Source organism: Periplaneta americana, chromosome 11, assembly GCF_040183065.1.
Source record: "Periplaneta americana isolate PAMFEO1 chromosome 11, P.americana_PAMFEO1_priV1, whole genome shotgun sequence".
NCBI classification, from domain to species: Eukaryota; Metazoa; Arthropoda; class Insecta; order Blattodea; family Blattidae; genus Periplaneta; species Periplaneta americana.
The window spans coordinates 140,785,817-140,808,282 of record NC_091127.1 but is presented as its reverse complement, the minus strand read 5'-3'; the positions used below and the strand labels follow the sequence as shown (position 1 = coordinate 140,808,282).

Sequence of the window (22,466 nt, the reverse complement as noted above, 5' to 3'; positions counted from 1 at the left end):
TTTAAACTATAAAAATTTGTAAAAATTGTAATTGTAATATTATAAAATTTTGACTTGTTCCACATCTTAAAGCTTCATTGCTCATGTAAGATCTATGGAATAAAGTAAATGAATGAATGAATGAATGAATGAATGAATGAATGAATGATGAATGAATGAAAAGATCAGTGTTACATAACTGGCCATGATTATTTAAAAGATAATTTTATTTTATAATTCAAGCTTTATATAATGAAGTCCACAAAAATGTCAGTTCTTGGACGTCTCACAACTGAGAGTTACAGAATCTCATGTTGATTACTGGGTTTAAGGTTATGCTGAATACGCACACTGTCGTATCTGACTGTTAACATAAATGAACACAACATATTTTACATAATTTAACTATCTCAGAACTGACTGATAAGAAAGGTACTCACCGGAAAACTGTTTATATGTTTTTCTTCCTCTAATATAAAATTACAAACCACCCTTTCATTTCATAATCCTACTCTATGGCCCATACGAAATAACTGAAGAGCAGTTCTGGACTCTGACAGTCATCCATTGGCTATTACTGTATATTGCTTATAGTATGTGCCACAGAACTGATATTAATTGTTAGAGACTGATTTAAGGGAACCAGGTAGTGAGAAGGGGTAAAAAAAATCCAATTTTTTTATTTCGTGTTTAAAAAAATAAGTACAAATCTTGCTCTTTAAAATAATATACATTGTGAGGGGTATCTCTGCAGATACCCTTAAATTGCTTTTTTTAAATTTGGCGCGAATGTAATTGATACATCCTTCCATTTTTTAACTGCAGTTTTTCTTAAGTTGATATTTTTTAAACTTAAGTGCATTTTCTCTGTAATTACTGAATCAATTTACATCAAATTTTTACAGTGTTTTCTACAGCCTCTGTTCTAGAAAGTAGACCTACAGGTTTAAGGATATCGCACACAAAGCACAAGGAAAAAATATATAAGCATTGAAAAAATGGCAAAATTATTAATCAAAGTTATTTTTTTTCTTTTTCACTAAGGTTGAAATATTTAAATAAATTTTGCTTTATAATTTAGAACATATATTACTTGGTAACTTAAAAAAAAATACAAGGCATATGAGTGAAGATTGTAGCAAGTAATGTGCACCTGAGGAATGAGATAAACTTAGCAAATTGGGAAAACAGGTTATAAGTTAGGGCGTTAATTTTGCACTTGGATACGAAAGTAATTAGTTGTCTTTTGTACTGCTGAATTCAGAATGATTGATTTTATAACCACTCTGAACAATATATTGAACTGAACTTTTGTATTCAAATTCTCTAATCTCACTACCCACTGCCCTTAAATAATATTTAGAACATCAAAGAAACAATTAAATGACTATATTATGTAATAAACTAATAAATGGCTGGGTTATGTTAACATTTAATCCTGTCAAATATTGTTTGACTCTCTTAATTGCTAAATGACAAAAATGCTTTTGAAGATGTAGTCAGGGACACGTCACAGAACTGACATTTCCACACTCAGAGTTGTTGCTCAGGCATAATATGGTTTAATTACAATTGTCCAAATAATAATTAAATTACAAAATGATGGTTTTCATTGTTTTGTGTTTATTATTAACTGCCATTATTGAGTGTAATTAGTTACCACTGCCATAGGGTATTTACCAATCTCCAGTGTGAATAAATACATACAACATTTCATAATTTCCAGTCAATTGCAGAATAAATTTCAAGGATATGTTTTGACCAATTTCGTTATTTCTATCCATAACAGCAAAATAAAGATTTGTCTCACAATGTCATCATGAACATATTAAATAATGCAACATTAAGACAATGAATAAGATCACGGATTCTTTGTAGGTTTTGGAAGGAAGATTTCTTGCTGGAAATGTGATCCAGTAGAGATTTTTTAAATTGTTGGACATCATTTTAATGGATATTCTGTATGATTTACCACAGAATAAACAGATGAAAATATGGTTTCAGCTTAACGAGACCACAGCACAATATGCTATGATGATTTATGATAAATTAAATAGCTGTTCTCTATGCACCGGGTTGGATGAGGTGAACTTAAGTCACCGCGTCCACTGTCACCAACGTCATATAATCAAAGCCACCTTTCTGGCGTGTGAAATAAGTAATGAGAACGTTGAGAGCGAATATCACATCTTTGCTGCAGTCTGTGGGCGAGAAAGCTGACAACTGTGATTGGCAGATTGCTGACGTCACTTCTGTTTAGGAGGTGGTACCACTCTCAGCTGAAATGGCACAGATGCCAATGACTGGGCAATGTACTCAAGGACAAACCCCAGAAACGCAAAGTACGAATGTCTTAATTTTATCACAGTAAGTGGGGAATAAGACTGATAACTGTATTTGGCAGATTGCTGATGTTACGTGTATTTGGGTGGTACCATTCTCAGCTGCACTGACAACAAGTGCTCACTGACTGGCTTTTTACTCAAGGATACCGCCAGAAACGCAGGCATTGGCTGTATCTCTAAATGTTTTCTATGAGGATGAGGATAGAACCTACATCTATAGGTAATTTGAAACAAAGAGACACCAATGTTATCCAATACATTCCACTGCGAAAAGTTTAAGTGACAGAGAAATGTCAGAACCGAGTTATGGACTGTAAATGAAACAAGCACTTAACATTTGAGGTAGTGCACTATGCAGTTGCACTGAGAACAGTAATCTTTAAAAGGAAGCTACTCAATTACTTGAGAGTAATACAATGTAATAAGAATGTGGTGAATGTAATTGCATGGAAGAATGTGATTAGTAGCAGACTTGTCCCGAAGAAAATAATTTGTTATGCCTACATTTATCATTTCAAAATAATTCTGTTTTATCCATTTGACAAGTGACTTCTCTATCTCACGGTACTATAATTGTGACAAACTGTATCCTGCAATAGTTCTCAAAGATTGTACCAGTAGATTCCCATCTGTGCAAGCAATTTTCAAGCTTAAAATACTCTTTCAGTAAGTCCATCTTCTTCCTTTTTGGCTATATTATCAGGTCCTGATTTTGATACTGAATAATTCATATCTTCATGGGTTCAACAATAGCATCTATAAATCAAATTCCAGGCGGTCTCTTCTTCTAGTCCCTAGTTTACGAGACTTACATTTGCGATTTACATAAGAAATGCTACTGTATGTGCATTCTATAGGTACATTATCTCGGCTGTACTCTATTATAGTTCCTTTTTGATTTAATTCTCTACCTCTCATTTATGATGCCGAATAATTGGTGGGATTTATTGAAGTGCATTCAGAAACTATGTGCTAGGCCATCTTCTTTTCTAGTCTATAAATCTTTCAACTGAAATTTCATTCTATATTTTCTAAGGGCTGAAGCACATAAGCCAACATTTCATAAGGCGGTGGAAAGTTTTTAAGTACAGAAACTAATACCGGCAACATTTAAAAAGTGTTTATTCGAAAAAATTGGAATATAAATAAATTGGAAACACACTTTTTTCTGAGCATATTTTCGGGTTGATCTGAGAAGACAGAGAATTCCAGTAATGTAAATGTTGTAACCACAGATGCGTGTAAATATGTAAATACATATTAAATAAATTAGATACAATTAAACTACACCCATTTTCTCGTCTAACCCAGAGAAATTATGCTAAGTGCTCCCCATATTCACAGGTTAAACTCAATGGGGAAGATTTGAGTCCCGAAGCTATTCAGCCTACACTAAACCTTTGTGAATAGTCCAATATAATAGCATAACATCAAGCTTGTAGTAATACTTTCACTCAGTGAATCTCTCGCTAAGGGAACAGAGAGAAACAGAGATGATCGGATCATGCTCCTAATAGGCGACATCCGATGCTGTATTGTTGCGTGTAATATTGTGCACGCTTAGACAATACAGTACTACACAAAGAGCACCCTCGGGATCACAAATAGTGTACCAAGTCCAAAATCTATACACAGAAAGTGTCTTGACCATAGAAGAGTCTCATGGCCTACTACCGTCATTGTAGCAACAATCTATAATACAAGTAAAATTATGATAATATCTGTTACATTTTTATCAAGTCTCCATAAAACCTATTGATAACTACACTACGCTAAACTGGAGAATTTTCTACGGTAGCTTTGAACCGTGCCGTTACGGTTACAACCAAATTGAACTAAATAGACAATGTCGCCAACATAAGGACATGACGTTGATCACTGGAGTCGTTAGAAGAAGAAATTGCTTTCTTTTTCTAGCTCCTTCGTTTTGAACATTACTGAGTGACAGCATCACTGTTAGCGACAAGATGTACTTTCGTAAATATTGCGAGTAGATTAGATGGGTTTAGACGAGGGGCTCGCGACAGGAACAGTTTTGCTGTGGTGCATGCGCGGACCTCTCATGCAGTGTCAGCGTGATCCTTACACTTAAATTTATTTTGGTGTGTACATTCCAGATCAAATCAAGAAGATCCCTTCTTGCTACGGTTATACATCTTACATATTATGCTAAGGTAAGGTTTGGTTAGTTTAGGTTTTTATTGACCAAGTCCGCGGTTGTGCAGGCAACCGAGATGATTCTGTCGGTCATGACCCTTATGATAGTTTTTGTTTCGTAATATTGATAAACCTTAATGTGATGAAAGCGGTGAATAATTTCATGGCCGCTTAAAGTTTTCTTCTTAAAGACGAGGTATTTTCTCTAGACCATAAATAAACTGGCAACGAGGTCATAATTACATACTTAATGCTTTGGTGAACATTAACCGGAAATTTACTTTCCCTCATTTTAATGATATTTCCTGAAACACACCTTTCCTTCCCCCTTTATTTTGTTGTGATAACCTACTTTAAGACGTTACTACATCTACATTTTCATTTGATGCATTCAAAATACCGCTGTTTTACTGCATAAACCTTGCACGTTACTAATGGAGTGAATTATTTAAGAATATAGTCGCGAAATTTACTACCACCATTTCGATTGTCTTTTGTTTGACAAGGCTTGGTACGGCCCGGTGACTAGCCGCCAGTGAGCAGTGTCGACTAGTGACGTTGGTCTACCGTGCGTATTATCCAGTTGTTCCCTATACTAAAACATTAAAGATGAAAGGAAAGATTACGAAAGGGACCAGAGATGAAGTTGCAAAGAGTTGACTCATAACATATCACAGAGCGTTGAATAAATACTAAAATATTAAACATAGCTTGTCAACAGACTCAGAAATGACAAGTGGAGAATACAAAGGTAACTCATTGTGAAAAGCAAAGTAAATATTTTTTCTGTAAAACATTTATATTGACAGAATTTAAGTTCTGTTGTAAACACGTCTAAATTTGTTACATTGTAAATTTACTGTAGTTATGACGGGTACAAGGAAAGTAAAGAATGACTTTTCTGCACAAATCGCAAATAAACATTCATATTTTTTTTCCGCGCTACAATTAATTTTTACACAATATATAATTCCGCACGGACGGATCGCTCTTTGCGGTAAACATTTGCCAGGTTTCCAAACTCATTTGCACAGACCATATGCTTTCATAGTGTTGTTTGTTGTTTGTTTTGTGTGTGTGTGTATGTGTGTGTGTAAACGCGCTCGCATCAAAACAAAATAGATCGTTACAATAAAGAAGCTGTTTTCTTAATATTTCGAGCTTTGCCATTTTTTCGATAATCAGGCCAAAGTTTCTTTTTAGTTTAGAAAGTGGAAGAACTGTTTTTTTCTCTGGAAAGTGGAAGAACTGTTTTTTTTTCCGACAACATTGTCTCGTAGTCTAAACCTCCTATGTTACAGATTTAGTTCTAATATTCTTTCTTCAATATTTAACTTAAAAATGGAAGTTCTACGGTGATGGGGACGATCGCTGGGGTTTATGTATGAAATTTTTAAACCTCATACAAGTTTGGTTTAATTCCCAAGGCGTGCAAAATGAACCCTTTCTTCTTTAAAGTTCACCGTGCACTTCAAGCCCATAATGGCTTGTGTTTGACTCAGTCAGTGTTCTGGGAAAATGGTTGTAGCTGCTTATACAATACTTCGTTACACTTGGTAGGCTAAGTAATACTTCGAGGGGATTATTTATAAGTACAATATCTCTTTCCCTTTTCTTACTGCATTGATAATATTAGATAATGGCATCCCTTTACTTATGTCTTGTTTAGATTAACGTGGCTATGTTAGCTGAAGGATTTTCATTAAATTGCTACAATTTCGGATTTCAGTAGCACGTACAAAATTTATAGCTTAATGCGCAGTGGAGAACGGAGGAAAGTTCTTGGACTTCAGTTCTTACGTCTCCGCCTGCCAAACACTGTGCTAGCAACTCGGGCCACGAGAGGCCCTGGACCCGAGTTCGTGGCAAACCTGTGGTAGCTGTCACCAGTGGCTGAGCTTGATATCACCAGAGTCTCGTATATATAGTCACGAAGCTCAATACTTAGTAAATATGCATCCATAGATAGTTTCTAACCACTAGGATCGCTACTATCGCCTCATTACAGACAATGCGAAATAGTACCTGCACAGTCTATTGTTCCTAGTACCCTCATAAACTCAAGCTTCGTGACTGTATATACTAGACTTTGATATCACTTCCTAGGACAGAGATGCCGTTTCGTGTGACTCAGTGACGTTCTTCTACTTTATCCCTTCCACCACGGTTTGTATTGAGACGACATATAGTTCATAGCATACACTCTCCCTCGTATCATGTACACAAACAAAACCAGAACAGTCTTCAATGTTGGATTAGGAAGATTTCTCGTTACACACACGAATTCCATTACAATGTTCAGTAAAATCATGAAGTTCCACATAATTTAAAATTCGAGATTATTCACTTGCAGAGTGATACTCGCCTAACGAACTGTGGAAAATTGAGAACTAGGCATATAAATTTATAAACCAATAAGGGTTTCCATATTTGAATAATTTCGATGTACAGTTGTCAAAAAGGAAAAAGTGCCCGCACTCCTGAACAGCGAATATTTTCTAAGTCCACTTCGGGTCACGACGATGTTACGCGATGCATGTGCTTTTAGAAGCAGTTCCGGATCCATGAAATCATTCCATGTCTGCGCATCGTAGACCTGCGGTAGAGAGCTCGCTTAATGATTTTAAGGTTGTGAGTTCGGGCCTTGTTCAAGCTTTCATTTTATTTTTTAATCGTTCTTTAGCGATATAAATACTGCATTATTCAAATTATCATTTATATTCTGTTATCGTTCTTTATCGATGTGAATAATATTCAAGTTATTTTTATTTTATCGTTCCTTTAGCGATATATATAATATTCAAGTTACAATTTGTTATATAAGTGTTATCGTTCTTTAGCGACGTGAATAATATTCAAATTATCATTTGTATTCTGTTATCGTTCTTTAGCGATATAAATAATATTCAAATTATCATTTGTATTCTGGTATCGTTCTTTAGCGATATAAATAATATTCAAATTATCATTTGTATTCTGTTATCGTTCATTAGCGATATAAATAATATTCAAATTATCATTTGTATTCTGTTATCGTTCATTAGCGATATAAATAATATTCAAATTATCATTTGTATTCTGTTATCGTTCTTTACCGATATGGATAATATTCAAGTTATTTATATTTTATCGTTTCTTTAGCGGAACTAACACATTAATTACCTTTGTAATAAATTACGTAAAATAGTATATTATTTTGTTTTATTGAGGAATTACTTGTCAATAAGTTTATTACGTAAAATATATTTAACTTTATTTCAATCGGTAATTATGTATGGAATTATAGGATGGGGTAGCTTATTTAAATCCAATTTTAATCCACTTTATTTATTACAGAAGAAAATAATTAAAATATGTCTTCATAAACGTATTGATTTTCCATCTCAAAATTTGTTTCTAGATTTTAATGTACTTAACGTAAGACAAATTTATTATATTGTATTAATAAAATTGATACATAAAAATCGAAATAATTTTGAATTGTATTCTCATGGATATGAAACAAAAGGTATGAATTCTTTAAGATTGTTTGAACCAAAATGCAACACTGTTACAGTATTTAATCATAGTAGTAATTTAGGCCCAAGAATATATAACAAATTTATATTTAAATACCCTAATCTTGTCAATTCTAATATATCTAGTATTGAATTTAAAAAGTTATGTATGGATATTATAAAAATTGAAAAATTGTAAATTTAAATTTATATATTATAATTTCATAGTAGACAAAAGACAAATTGTATTGTATAATTATTAATTTCAATTCAAGAATCCGCCCCTGAGCACGAGTTCTACTCTTTCAGGGGCGAGCTAAAGTTTTTCTGTATATATTATATTTTATATTACAATTACTAGCAAAATAATATACAAATAAATAAATAGATATATAATATTCAAGTTATAATTTGTTATATTCCGTTATCGTTCTTTAGCCACGTGAATAATATTCAAATTATCATTTGCATTCTGTTATCGTTCATAAGCGATATAAATAATATTCAAGTTATTTATATATTATCGTTCCTTTAGCGATATATATAATACTCAAGTTATAATTTGTTATATTCTGTTATTGTTCTTTAGCTACGTGAGTAATATTCAAATTATCATTTGTACTCTGTTATCGTTCATTAGCGATATAAATAATATTCAAATTATCATTTGTATTCTATTATCGTTCTTTATCGATATGAATAATATTCAAGTTATTTATATATTATCGTTCCTTTAGCGATATATATAATACTCAAGTTATAATTTGTTATATTCTGTTATTGTTCTTTAGCTACGTGAGTAATATTCAAATTATCATTTGTACTCTGTTATCGTTCATTAGCGATATAAATAATATTCAAATTATCATTTTTATTCTGTTATGACACAGTCATGGGATTATACATTCATGAACCTGATGTTAATTACTAAAACAGTCATAAAAGAAACAAACAATTATATTTTCTCTCTCTCTCCTAAAAAAAAAACATAAAAAGCATTAGATTGTATTCGAACGCAAGTCTTATGAACACTTGCCCGAAACGCTACCATTACGCTACAGATTAACACCCAAAAACTTTCATTCTGACTGTAGATATCAGGCCACGTGGTCCAACAACATGTAACATCACCTGTCTCCGAATTGTAGCGGAGATACCCGAAGGGAACTTTGTGTCTAGAGAGCGGCCACTTGTTCTTTTGACAATTGTACGTGTACGGCAATGTTTGCATTACCGTAGATACAGGGAGTTTCCGGGCTAGTGTTACAAACGTTCAGGGATGATGGCGAAGGACACATGTATCAATTTGAGATAAGGAACCCTGGTGCGGAAATGACCGAGTCGAAAGTTACAAGCAAAAATAGTTACGTGGAAATTAAATAATTTTATTCCTCTGTACACCTTATTTATGTATATTCATCTGTACGTCTTACACATACTGTATTCATCTGACGTTGTTTACGTTGTCTACTTACAGTATTCCATTCAGTGCGCTGTCTGAGTGTTGGGGACAGGAAACTACACTAAAGCAATGCACATAGCGTAATGTGTAATGGACATGGTCGGTCCTGATATGCATGTCTGTAGACAGCAGTGTATGTGTACAAGTTGCAGTGTCCAGTCGATCAGTCCTGGTGAAATAGAGGAGTACACGAGAGCGGAATATGCAGACCTGATTTTCGAATATGGATAAGCCAATGGGAACAGTAAACAAGCTCACAGATTGTATCGGGGCAAGTACCCACGTAGGAGACATCCGGTCCATACCATCTTTCCACGACAGTTCCAATGGTTAAGGGAAGGAGGGCACGTGGTTCGAAATTACAATTCCATTTCCACACAACTATTTTTGCTTATAACTTTCGATTCAGTCATTTCCGGACCACGGTTCCTGATCTCAAGTTGATACATGTGCCCTTCCCCATCATCCCTGAAAGTTTGTAACACCAGCCCGGAATCACCCTATATATGAGTATGAGCTTTTCTCAGTTTTGAATAACAGCAAAACAATAAGAATATTCCGAATGTATTATAATTTATCTTCTGTATTGCGATTCAATATGTCTGCGCTGCTATGGATTCTGGAACCAAATATTCAAAATTGAATGATTGCTAAAATCTCTACATTCTCCTCACACAATAACTTTAGTTCGTTATTTTATGATTCTGTATCAACTACTATGTATATCTAGCGTGTGAGTGTTATGAAGATGATAATGCCAGCGAGATGAATCAAGGGTCCAGCGCCTAATGTTACCCAGCATTTCTTTTTATTGAACTGAGGGAAAACTCCGGAAAAACTTCAACCAAGCAACTTGTCCCAAACAGGATTTTAACCCAGGTCGCTAGTTTCACGGTCAAACGTGCTAACAGTTACTCCACAGCGGTGGACTCTCACAGAATAACGAAAACATTGTTTTAGTTATTCTAATAAATGAAAAATCATCTGTGTCGTTTTAGGCGTAATAGATCAACTATTGATCAGATATTTTGTATTCGACAGATAATGGAGAAAAATGGGAGTATAAGTGTACAATGCATCAGTTATTCATAGATTTCAAAAAGGCATATGACTCGGTTAAGAGAGAAGTTTTATATGATATTCTTATTGAATTTGGTATTCCCAAGAAACTAGTTCGTTTAATTACAATGTGTCACAGTGAAACGTACAGCAGAGTCCGTATAGGTCAATTTCTTGTTAGATGAGTTTCGAAATCACTGAGGATAAAGCAAGGTGGTGCACCATCACCTTTACTTTTTAACTTTGCTCTAGGGAGTATGCCACAAAGAGTTTGCAATATATAACTAGAGACACCAATGGCGCTAGTATAGCGTACAAATTTGAACCGATGTTCGGCCGCCATTAAAGGGAGTTGATGCTTCGCCGGGAGTGCGAAGGAATATGCTTATTTGAGGAGTACGAATAAATACAAGTACACCTGAAGGGAAATAATAATAAAATGGTGAAATGCTGCGCCGCATATAATTGTTCTAACATAGCTTACTATTGTAGGATGCCCAGGAAAACATAGATATCTTAATATTTGGAAAAATGTTCTAAATGCAGTTCCTTCTTTCAATGTGTTTACAGAATGTCGGAACATTTCTTGGATAAGATTTTTCTCCAGAAGCATATTAATCTGGTTTATACGGTTGATTTCAACAATGTATGTAAGGGTTAGGTGCCATCGTATTACAGTAGATTATAATAGCAAATTGCATTATAAAATCCTCAGACAGTATCTCTATAAAACTGTTTAATTTCAGAATAAATTACGGTAAATCAAGTAATTTCCGTTTGGTACTTCCAGCTTATTCGTGAAAATATAGCTGATGGCCACAAATTTATTACCACCACCACAAGTTGCCTTGCCATCACTACTACTAGGCCTCCTAATACCATCAATACTAGGGCTACTAATATCACTAATACTAGGTCTCCTAATACCATCCATACTAGGCTTACTCTTACCACTACTAATAGGCCTACTAATATCACCAATACTAGGCCTACTGTTACCACTACTATTAGGCCTACTAATATCACTAATACTAGGCCTCCTAATACCATCCATACTAGGCTTACTCTTACCACTACTAATAGGCCTACTAATATCACCAATACTAGGCCTACTGTTACCACTACTACTAGGCCTACTAATATCACTAATACTAGGCCTCCTCATACCATCCATACTAGGCTTACTCTTACCACTACTAATAGGCCTACTAATATCACCAATACTAGGCCTACTATTACCACTACTACTAGGCCTACCAATATCACTAATACTAGGCCTCCTAATACCATCCATACTAGGCTTACTCTTACCACTACTAATAGGCCTACTAATATCACCAATACTAGGCCTCTGTTACCACTACTACTAGGCCTCCTAATACCATCCATACTAGGCTTACTCTTACCACTACTACTAGGCCTATTAATATCACCAATACTAGGCCTACTGTTACCACTACTACTAGGCCTACCAATATCACTAATACTAGGCCTCCTAATACCATCCATACTAGGCTTACTCTTACCACTACTAATATGCCTACTAATATCACCAATACTAGGCCTCTGTTACCACTACTACTAGGCCTTCTAATACCATCCATACTAGGCTTACTCTTACCACTACTAATAGGCCTACTAATATCACCAATACTAGGCCTACTATTACCACTACTACTAGGCCTATTAATATCACCAATACTAGGCCTACTGTTACCACTACTACTAGGCCTACCAATATCACTAATACTAGGCCTCCTAATACCATCCATACTAGGCTTACTCTTACCACTACTAATAGGCCTACTAATATCACCAATACTAGGCCTACTGTTACCACTACTACTAGGCCTACTAATATCACTAATACTAGGCCTCCTAATACCATCCACACTAGTCTTACTCTTACCACTACTAATAGGCCTACTAATATCACCAATACTAGGCCTACTATTACCACTACTACTAGGCCTATTAATATCATCAATACTAGCCCTACTAATACCACCAATACTAGGCCTACTCTTACCACTAGTAATAGCCCTACTAATATCACCAATACTAGGCCTATTATTACCACTACTACTAGGCCTACTATTACCACTACTACTAGACCTCTATTATATCAATACTACTAGACCTATTACTACTACTGCATAAAAAAGCCTGTACTGACAGCTATACAATTAATAAATTGTTTAATGATAAAAATTTATTCTTGTTATGTTTTAAATCAAGTCTCCAGAATTTTGATGATCTCATATTTCACCACAACATTTTCTAAGCACCATATATCTTTCTCTTCCCTTGCATGAAAGGACTAAAATATAGGTTATTTTAAATATTACAGTAGATATCTATTATTGTGGCCTTAAACAATACTGGTAATACTAAAAATTCATGTTGGCATTGTCATTATTCAATATTTCACTTACTTATCCCGAGTATATACTTATATGGGTAATTGAATTGATTTTATAATATCGCCAAAGATGAATCATATAATACTTCAATAAATACAACGCCCCTCCTCCATTCATCTTTATTTCATCACGACCCATCCTTGATAAAAGATGTTTAAAACAGTGTCTATCACCAGGTTACATCAATGCATTGTGGTACGGTTTCCGAATTTCGCGCCGCAAACTCTCCCTTTAATGGCGGATTCTAGCCGATTCAATTTGTGACATTTTCCTTGCCTGCCACTCACGGGTATGTGTCTCTAGTAAGTATTACAAACTCTTTGGTATGCCATTAGGAAAGTCTAGAATAACTGAGAGGGTTTGGAATTGAACGGGTTACATCAGTTGCTTGTCTATGCGGATGACTTAAATATGTTAGGAGAAAATCCACAGACGATTAGGGAAAAACGGGAATTTTACTGGAACCAATTAAAGAAATAGTTTTGGATGTAAATCCCGGAAAGACAAAGTATATGATTATGTCTCGTGACGAGAATATTGTACGAAATGGAAATATAAAAATTGGAAATTTATCTTTTGAAGAGGTGGAAAAATTCAAATACCTGGGAGCAACAGTAACAAATACAAATGATACTCGGGAGGAAATTAACCTCATAATAAATATGGGAAATGCCTGTTATTATTCGGTTGAGAAGCTTATATCATCCAGTCTGCTTCCAAAAATCTGAACGTTAGAATTTATAAAACTGTTATATTACCAGTTGTTTTTAATGGTTGTGAAACGTGGACTCTCACTTTGGCAGAGGAACATAGGTTAAGGGTATTTGAGAATAAGGTGCTTAGGAAAATATTTGGGGCTAAGAGGGATGAAGTTACAGGAGAATGGAGAAAGTTACACAACACAGAACTGCACGCATTGTATTCTTCACCTGACATAATTAGGAACTTAGATCCAGACGTTTGAGATGGGCAGGAAATGTAGCACGTATGGGCGAATCCAGAAATGCAGAATACTCTCTAGAGGCCGGAGGGAAAAAGACCTTTGGGGAGGCTGAGACGTAGATGGGAGGATAAAATTAAAATGGATTTGAGGGAGGTGGGATATGATGATAGGGACTGGATTAATCTTTCTCAGGATAGGGACCAATGACGGGCTTTTGTGAGAGCGGGAATGAACCTCCAAGTTCCTTAAAGGACAGTAAGTAAGTAAGTAAATAAGTAAATAATAAATGAAAAATATTTTGAACTTGTGAAGTAAACAGTTCGTCACTGAAGCCATAACCTACTGTGATCTATGTCCTCCCATGATGTAACATAGTAGGCTCCTACAGTACACTGGAGGCTCCATGGTGGGGTTAGTACAGACAGATCTCGTTCCTCTCAACAGCACTTCTGTCCTAGGATACCGTTACATTTTCATTATATCTTTTATTGTTTGTCTTTAAGGGCTGCTTTCCATTACATCTGTCATTCGAAACGTTATGTGATAATACTGAATTATACTACTAGGTTCAAAAAGTTCCCGGAATTTTACTACCATTTTTCGTATTAATATATAACAAGGGATATTATACATTTGTTTTGTTGGTAACATTCATGATGTCATTTCCTTAAAGTTTGTTGATAATGGCAATTATTGGTTTTGAGTTGTAGGCAATTGTTTATCATAGTGTTTCGTTTGTTCGTCGCATTTTGTAATTATGTCCACAGAGCAAAGTACAAACATCAAGTTCTGTGTTTTGCTGGGGACATGATCAGTATGGCTGATGAAGATGGTGATTTCTTAAACAAAATGAAACTGGTGCTACTTGTACGACCCAGTCCCTAAACGACAGTCATCTGAGTGGAAATCGAAAACATCTCCTCGGAAGCAAAAATTTCCTAGGCACACTTCCAAAGGCAAAGTTATTTTAAATGTTATGTTTTATTTAACGACGCTCGCAACTGCAGAGGTTATATCAGCATCGCCGGATGTGCCGGAATTTTGTCCCGCAGGAGTTCTTTTTCATGCCAGTAAATCTACTAACATGAGCCTGTCGCATTTAAGCTCATTTAAAGCAAAGTTATGTTGGAAGTTTTCTTCGACTCTCAGGGTCTCATGCACCATGAGTTCATTCCAGAAGGTCGTACTGTAACGAAAGAATTGTACGTAGAAACCCTCCGTCGCCTCTGGGACGCAGTGAGAAGGAAACGTCCAGAAAAGTGGGTAGAAAACAACTGGTTCCTTATGCATGACAATGCACCTGCTCATCGCGCAATTATTGTAAAGAATTTTCTTGCCAGGCACAACATAACTGCTTTGGATCACCCACCATACTCTCCTGATCTCTCACCACCTGATTACTTTCTGTTTCCCCGTCTGAAAAGTCATCTGAAAGGACGGAGATTCAATGCTGAAGAGGTTATCGCAAACGCGACGAGAGCACTAAGACGGGTTTCACAAAATGGCTTCCAGGCCTGCTTCCAGGAACTCTACACGCGTTGGCAAAAGTGTGTTGTTGCGGAAGGAAACTATTTTGAAGGAAATGCTGTAGAATAGTGTTTAAGGTACGTTGTTTCTATGATGCTAGCAAATTCCGGGAAATTTTTGAACCTAGTATGTATATGAAGTACATGACTTTCATTTTCAATGTTATATATCATAACACGTATTAATATGGTGCAAATTTTAATTAACAAATTAATTGCTTGAAATGTTTAATTTATTACGTGTCTTTACCCTAGTATTGACACGAATGTCCCAAGCTTCATTAACGTATATCAACATTGGCCGCGCTAGTACGTTCTTATTCTATGTTAGAGTAATTTACATTTTGATTCCTTATGCATTAAATTCATGCATGTATTGCACTCTGGGATTCAGTTGAATGATGTATTACAATTCTATGTGTACTGAATTTTCATTTCAAAAAATATGTATTCGTTACGGTTTCTGAGCCAGACTAGTTTTCAAAGAGGTTCTATAAGATTTATGAAGAATAAAACAGCTGCAATTCACATTTTTTCACAATTTATTATCAAATACTGCTCCATTTCCATTAAATATTTTCATTGTTTGCAATAAACGACTGTGTTTAATAAACATTTACGTAAATTGTTTTCGAATATGAAAATCTACCAACCAAAAAGGAAATGTATGATTTGAGGCTTTCTCGGCGTTGGTTCGCTAATATGTTTTCGCGGGATATCAGCCGAGTTAAGATTTTGGAATGCTCCAAGCTTTCGACTGCTATCTCTGCAGCCATCTTCAGGGAAGTGACGTCCGAACAGAAAGTCGAAAGGTAATATAGATGTTAGGCTGTCTCAGGTGAAACGGGATTGGTTGGCGGATCGGCCAATCCGGGGCCGGAAATTGTCATCTCTCGTAAGCTCCGCCCCTCCCGGGATTCCTGTGTGAAGTTTGGCGGGTTCCTCTTATGTTCTTTGATTCTGTCTTCTATTGTGCGGCCAGTCTGCCCTATGTATACTTCGCCGCACTCGCATGGAATCTTGTAAATCCCTGGTGTCCTTAAGCCCTGACTGTCTTTAACCTGACGTAGATGACTCCGGATTTTGCTCTGTGGTTTATGGATGGTTTTGATATTTACCTTCTGGAGGATTCTGCTTATTTTGTGTGACACGCTCCCGCAGAATGGAATGAAAGCTTTCTTTGTCGGTTCTTGCTTGCTGTCAAAGTCTATTGTGTTACTTCTCATGGTAACTTGTTTGATGGCATTGTTGATGTCTCTCCGGCTGTAGTTGTTTTGTTGTAGTGTTCTACGAAGATGGTCCATTTCTGCAGGCAAGTTGTTGATATCGGATATAACTATGGCGCGATGTAGTAGACTTTAACAGAGACAGTGGACTCCAGCTCAGTCAGGCATGGACACCGGCCTTGGACCAACTTAGGCCCTCTTACAATCAAGGTCATGAAGATCACGGACCGAGGACGGCAACCGATTCCAACCGGCGGAACAGGGCTCGCTGCCCGCCAAACTTCACACAGGAATCCCGGGAGGGGCGGAGCTTACGAGAGATGACAATTCCCGGCCCAGGATTGGCCGATCCGCCAACCAATCCCGTTTCACCTGAGACAGCCTAACATCTATATTACCTTTCGACTTTCTGTTCGGACATCACTTCCCTGAAGATGGCTGCAGAGATAGCAGTCGAAAGCTTGGAGCATTCCAAAATCTTAACTCGGCTGATATCCCGCGAAAACATATTAGCAAAAAGGAAATAATTTTTATATAAGAAAATTAAAATAGTTACAATAATAATTTTATCACCTTCACTTATAAAATTCAGAGATGGAAATAAATGTGACCGACATTTAATATTACTTCCTTGTGGCTATTCACTAATGTCCACGATCTATGAAAAGGGACCAAAGTTCAGAAACTTACGAAATGTAACTTGTGTCCAACATTTTTCTCTTTCTGTAATATTAATTGTACTTTGTCCACTCAAATGTCTATAGCGTGTTAGTAGTATTTTCGTATCCACTGAAAGTTAATTGAAAACTGCGAATGAAGTAAGAGGCGATTAGTATACTATTTTATGGTCAGTTCATTTGTTGATTTCCAGTGCTGAACATCTGGCACTACACCACTGACTTTTTCAACTGATCTCGGCTTCATTCATAGTTCTTCTCAATTTCTGCACATCGTACGCTAACGTCTGCAACTTTCATTAGATGAGAGAGATTCGGAATTGATGTGTTCACACTCCTTTCTATCAGAGGCTTTGGTAGTCACTATGGTGGTTTTGTCTATTAAAAACGAAATCAAAACGGAATAATGTTGAACATGGGCAATCCATTTTTCTTTTTTATCTTTATACATGAACAAAGGGATATTTCACTTATACTTGGCAATATGAATGATTCTGTCAGGTTTGTCTGTGTGTTACAAATGTAGTCTAAGTGTATAAATGAAAGGGAAACTTGAACCATGATTATCATAATTATGTAATCGACATGAATAACATAATTGAAGACAAAAATCTACTTTGACCTTAATTGAACCTAAATGTCATACAAGTACAGTAATTAAACATGGTGTTAGTTTCGGTCCAAGACTTTATAATAAACTTATAAACCATTTTCCAAATTTGAACCTTTTAAAAAAAGAAATCTATAAAATTATTCCTGATATATAATACTAACAAATGTGTGTATTTTTTATCTTCATATTTCTGTCGACTATATTCATGTTTTTATTGAATATCATTGACTTCTGACTGATTGTCAATTCATATTAAATGTGTTTTTCTCCCTTTTTCTTTTTCTCCTTTTTCTTTTTCTCTTGTGTTTTATTTATCAGTTTGAATAAGTGTGTGTGTGTGTGTGTGTGTATATCCAATGCCCACCCACTTCACTTGCGTGATTCGGGTTCCGCACACCTAGTTGTACACCAGTCACACTGTACATGATGTGTATCTGTGGAGAGTTATGTCGTGTACTAGGGTGAGTGTATGTGTAAGTGTTCGTGTAAGTGTAGTGTCTGGAATGAGTGATGACGATGAGGATGAGGAAGGGAGAGGGGGAAACCCGGTGCCGGCACGTACCCTACTCCTGTCGAATACCACCAAGGGGGCCGCCAGGCTTAACGTCCCCATCCGACGGACGAATCACTATCAACAGTGACATGTGCCTTCTCTTCATATACACTACGGAGAGATTTGGGATTTAACCCAGGCATATTGGTGCACAATCTAGTGATTAGAAGTTGTGCACCGCCATCTCTCCTAGTCCCGAGGTACATAGATATTTTACATGAAAAATGTCTGACTCCGCCGGGCCGGCTAGTCTGGAGGCAGACACGCTACCAAAGAGGTAACTCGGAGGACGGTTTGACTAAGTTAATTACTGTATTTAGTAAACTGTCTTTGTAAATTTTATGTTATATTATTGGCTAAGATCATACCGTACATGAGTGTAGCTCTTACGATAGTGGTTAGAAAAATTTTTGTTTTATAAATTTAATTTGTACTCACTTTGCTAGCCAAATAAAAAATCAAATATAGTTATAAATTTGCGGGAAAACAGATCAATGTATTTAAGTTATTATAAAATGAAAGTCTGGTACAAGATCAATTACACTCGCCCAAAATTTCGCCATTTCAATCAGATTTTATCCCCATGATACGTGTATGTGTAAGAAATAGCTGTGGTCGCTCAAAACGAACACAGAATGTAAATACTGACTATTATTAGTTTTAGAAAGGATTTTAACAATTTTTGTTCTCTTTTCAGTAGATTCATACTGTACATTTCGTGTTTCATGAATCAGAAATAAGCTAGAATTCTGAAGTTCATTTCGCTATTGTGTGAATCCACCTGTATAAAGAACTGCAGTGAAATAAGTACACTTCTATAGTCACTTCACTATTCCGCGAAAGCACTGATCGCCTGTATAAAGAATTCGATAACAGAAATGCACTTCTTTTCTCATGTTCAACAGCGTGGAGAGATATTTCATTCTAACTTAACTTCTTGCTTTCTTTGTATTTCTAACTGTAATGTTATTACAACTGCATTTGAATTGTGATAAAGTCGTTGCATGGCATGTATTAAGTGCGCTGGAAAACTACTTCCCTATCATAGCTTTAATATCTTCAACGTGCATATTTCTTCTCTTATTTGTCCGTATTCTTTTTCTCTACAGTCTGCCAGCAGTGTGAGGAATCGCATTGTTTGCACTTGAATTCTTCTTTTAGCATTTATCCTTCGCACACTATAATTACCAGAGACTTGAAAAGCATTAATGTAGTTGTGATATATTACGTCATTATCTTTCATCCATAGTTCGTAATTAATCCAAACTAAGCACCTTATTTTATGATTTTGTAAATTATACAGACTATTACACTCTTACTACGTCATACTACTTTTGACCAATAAAACGGTACGAAAGGACGTATTTCAACCAATCATGGCTGCTTATCGCACAATTTTATCGCGTCCCTAGCATTTGTTTAATTTTATCGCGTCCCTAGCATTTGTTTAATTTTATCGCGTCCCTAGCATTTGTTTCTTTCTTTGCCAACATTTGAAACTGCGCTGGTCTGGACGTCAAAAAAATATATATATAAAATTACAAACCACTCCAGTCCATGCACAGCAGTTTCAAATATGACTCGCATTGGCATTCAAGAACAATAATTAATAAAAATCACTGATCATATCTATGCATCTTCTGAAATCCGATTTACAAATAAATGAAGAGCACCATTCGGAAATCCTGAATAGGTTGAATACACCATGTAGGCCTAAATCAACGAGTTCCACTTCTATTACGCACACGTCCAATATAACATCAATTGAACTACCAACCACATTAAAATTTGAAAATTGTACATTTAATAATTATTCCTTTTAAAATTATTCATTCTGAAATCCTGAATAAGTTGAATACACCATGTAGGCCTAAATCAACGAGTTCCACTTCTATTACGCACACGTCCAATATAATATCAATTGAACCACCAACCACATTCAAATTTGAAAATTGTACATTCAATAATTATTCCTTTTAAAATTATTCATGTTTATTTTTTATGTCGTCGTCGTTAATTAAAACTTTTCTAACACTTGTGTACAGTACATTAGTTAGGTTATGTTATAGCTTCTGCTATATGATATTATGGATAGTCACGTATCAGAGATTGTTTAATATTAAGATTTATTGAAAATCATCTGTCAAGTGACGTTGATTACCGGGATTCGGATAATTGAAGTGGAATGCAACTGTCTTAATAAAAATGAAACTGAATCAACAAAGCCTTCTTGACTAGTAACCGTCTACAGAGTTCAATGAAGTTTCCATAGTTGGCACAACTGCCATATAGCGTAATGGTGCAATAATACATTTGAAGACAGGTTTATTTTCGTAAGTCAATTAACATTTTATTATATTGGAGTACTTTGTTACTTATAATCTTTATATACTTTCTTCTAATCGTGTAATAGTCAATTAAATCCCACTCGAGTTTTGATTTTCTCTAGATAAATCAAAACCTCTAGTGAGATTACTGTTGATAAACTACTGGATAATTTATTAACTAATAAAATGAACATTTTTTATCACGGAATAGCTTATTTGTGCACACAAAATCAGGTAATCATTTTTGTTCTGTTGTTTCTGTGTTAAAACCACTGTACAAATGATTTCATAATCTGCGTCTGTGAATTAATTATTCACAAAGAAAGCACACTGAATGTAATTGTGGACAAAATAATAAGCCCTCTTTGGCAAATATATAAATGACTATTAATGAAAAGTTGACTGTAGATCTCACTTTTATACAGGATGGAAGTGAAATAACCATGCAGATTAAAAGGGATGATAGAGTACACTTAAAGGAATATAAATAGTAATATGCGTTACAAGAGCGGTATGTTGATGTTTTCATGTTCGAGGAAAAGATTGAAAAAGCGAAACGTAGTTGAGTTTTTTTAATTTCCGAGAAATGAAAGAATACATACCTCTTGTGTATCGTACATTATTTTGTGCGAAGATCGTTCATTACATACCTGAAAGAAGAATTTCTAATCAGTTGTGATGAAATCTCCATCTTGGTTTCTGTTCAACGACGGCAAATTTTCAAAACAAAAATATCTATCTTCAACATTGTTGCTTTAAATTGTTCTGTGTTTACTATACTCCAGCAGGCCGTGATATACGTCTGTCTTTTTTTCCCCCAGTCTATAAATGCGAACTTAAAACATACGGTAAGTTTATGTAATGATTTATTTTTCATTTTAATATATTAACAATATTATTTATATAACATATTGCAGTAATAACATCGGCATCTGGAATCTTGTTGATTTTTTCACGGCTTATTTAATGTAACTTGCATCACGAATGCAGTAACTTTAGTGGAGTCGTAGAGTTTATTTAATTTTTGAAAATATTTAAAAACAATAATTAACAGTGCAATTTAGGTGAAATTGCAGTGGTAAGTTTCCAATTTATAATTATTACTATGTTAAACGTCTCTAAAAATCATATGATAAAAGCCTAAAGCAGTAAAATGAATGTCGCGTGTAAGCTGTAAGAAGAGGGAAATTGTTATGTGTGTTACGTTGGGAATATTGAATGTGGTATTTCACACTTACCGCATATTGGTTTTGTGAGGAAAGCAAGCAAATACGCACGATCTCGCACAAACGTTTATTACGTTTCTTGATTAAATGCACGGTTAATTAGAAAATTAAGTTGAAAGTTTCAGCAGTCCGGAAACATCGCTGCTAAAACAGTCGTCTTTATTCTCGTATTACAGTACGATTATTTAGTCCTGACAGTCACTGACAATGTGCGCCTGGGTCAGGCGAGTCCATTAAGTTACGCCAAGGGGTGTTCAGGTTAGTCTGTCGCTTGCGTTCAGAGCGGATGTCACACATGCGGTACCTAGAGCATTGTTTTTCCAGTACAGCCAAGCTGTACTGCATTTCTTTACTGACGGCTTGCTCCTATTTCTATTCCGAAACTCTCCCCACTACTCCTATTACTTCCCCTATTTCGCGTTACTGAGCTGCCAGGACTAAATAATCGGTCTG

The 22,466-nt window shown here is 35.5% G+C and overlaps 1 long non-coding RNA gene across 1 annotated transcript in view; it reads right to left on the bottom strand.

Moving 5' to 3' along the window:
• LOC138708639 (uncharacterized) overlaps positions 1-22,466 on the bottom strand; it is a 1,278,266-nt gene that overhangs the window by 177,310 nt on the left and 1,078,490 nt on the right. The gene's annotated exons all lie outside the window — the stretch shown is intronic.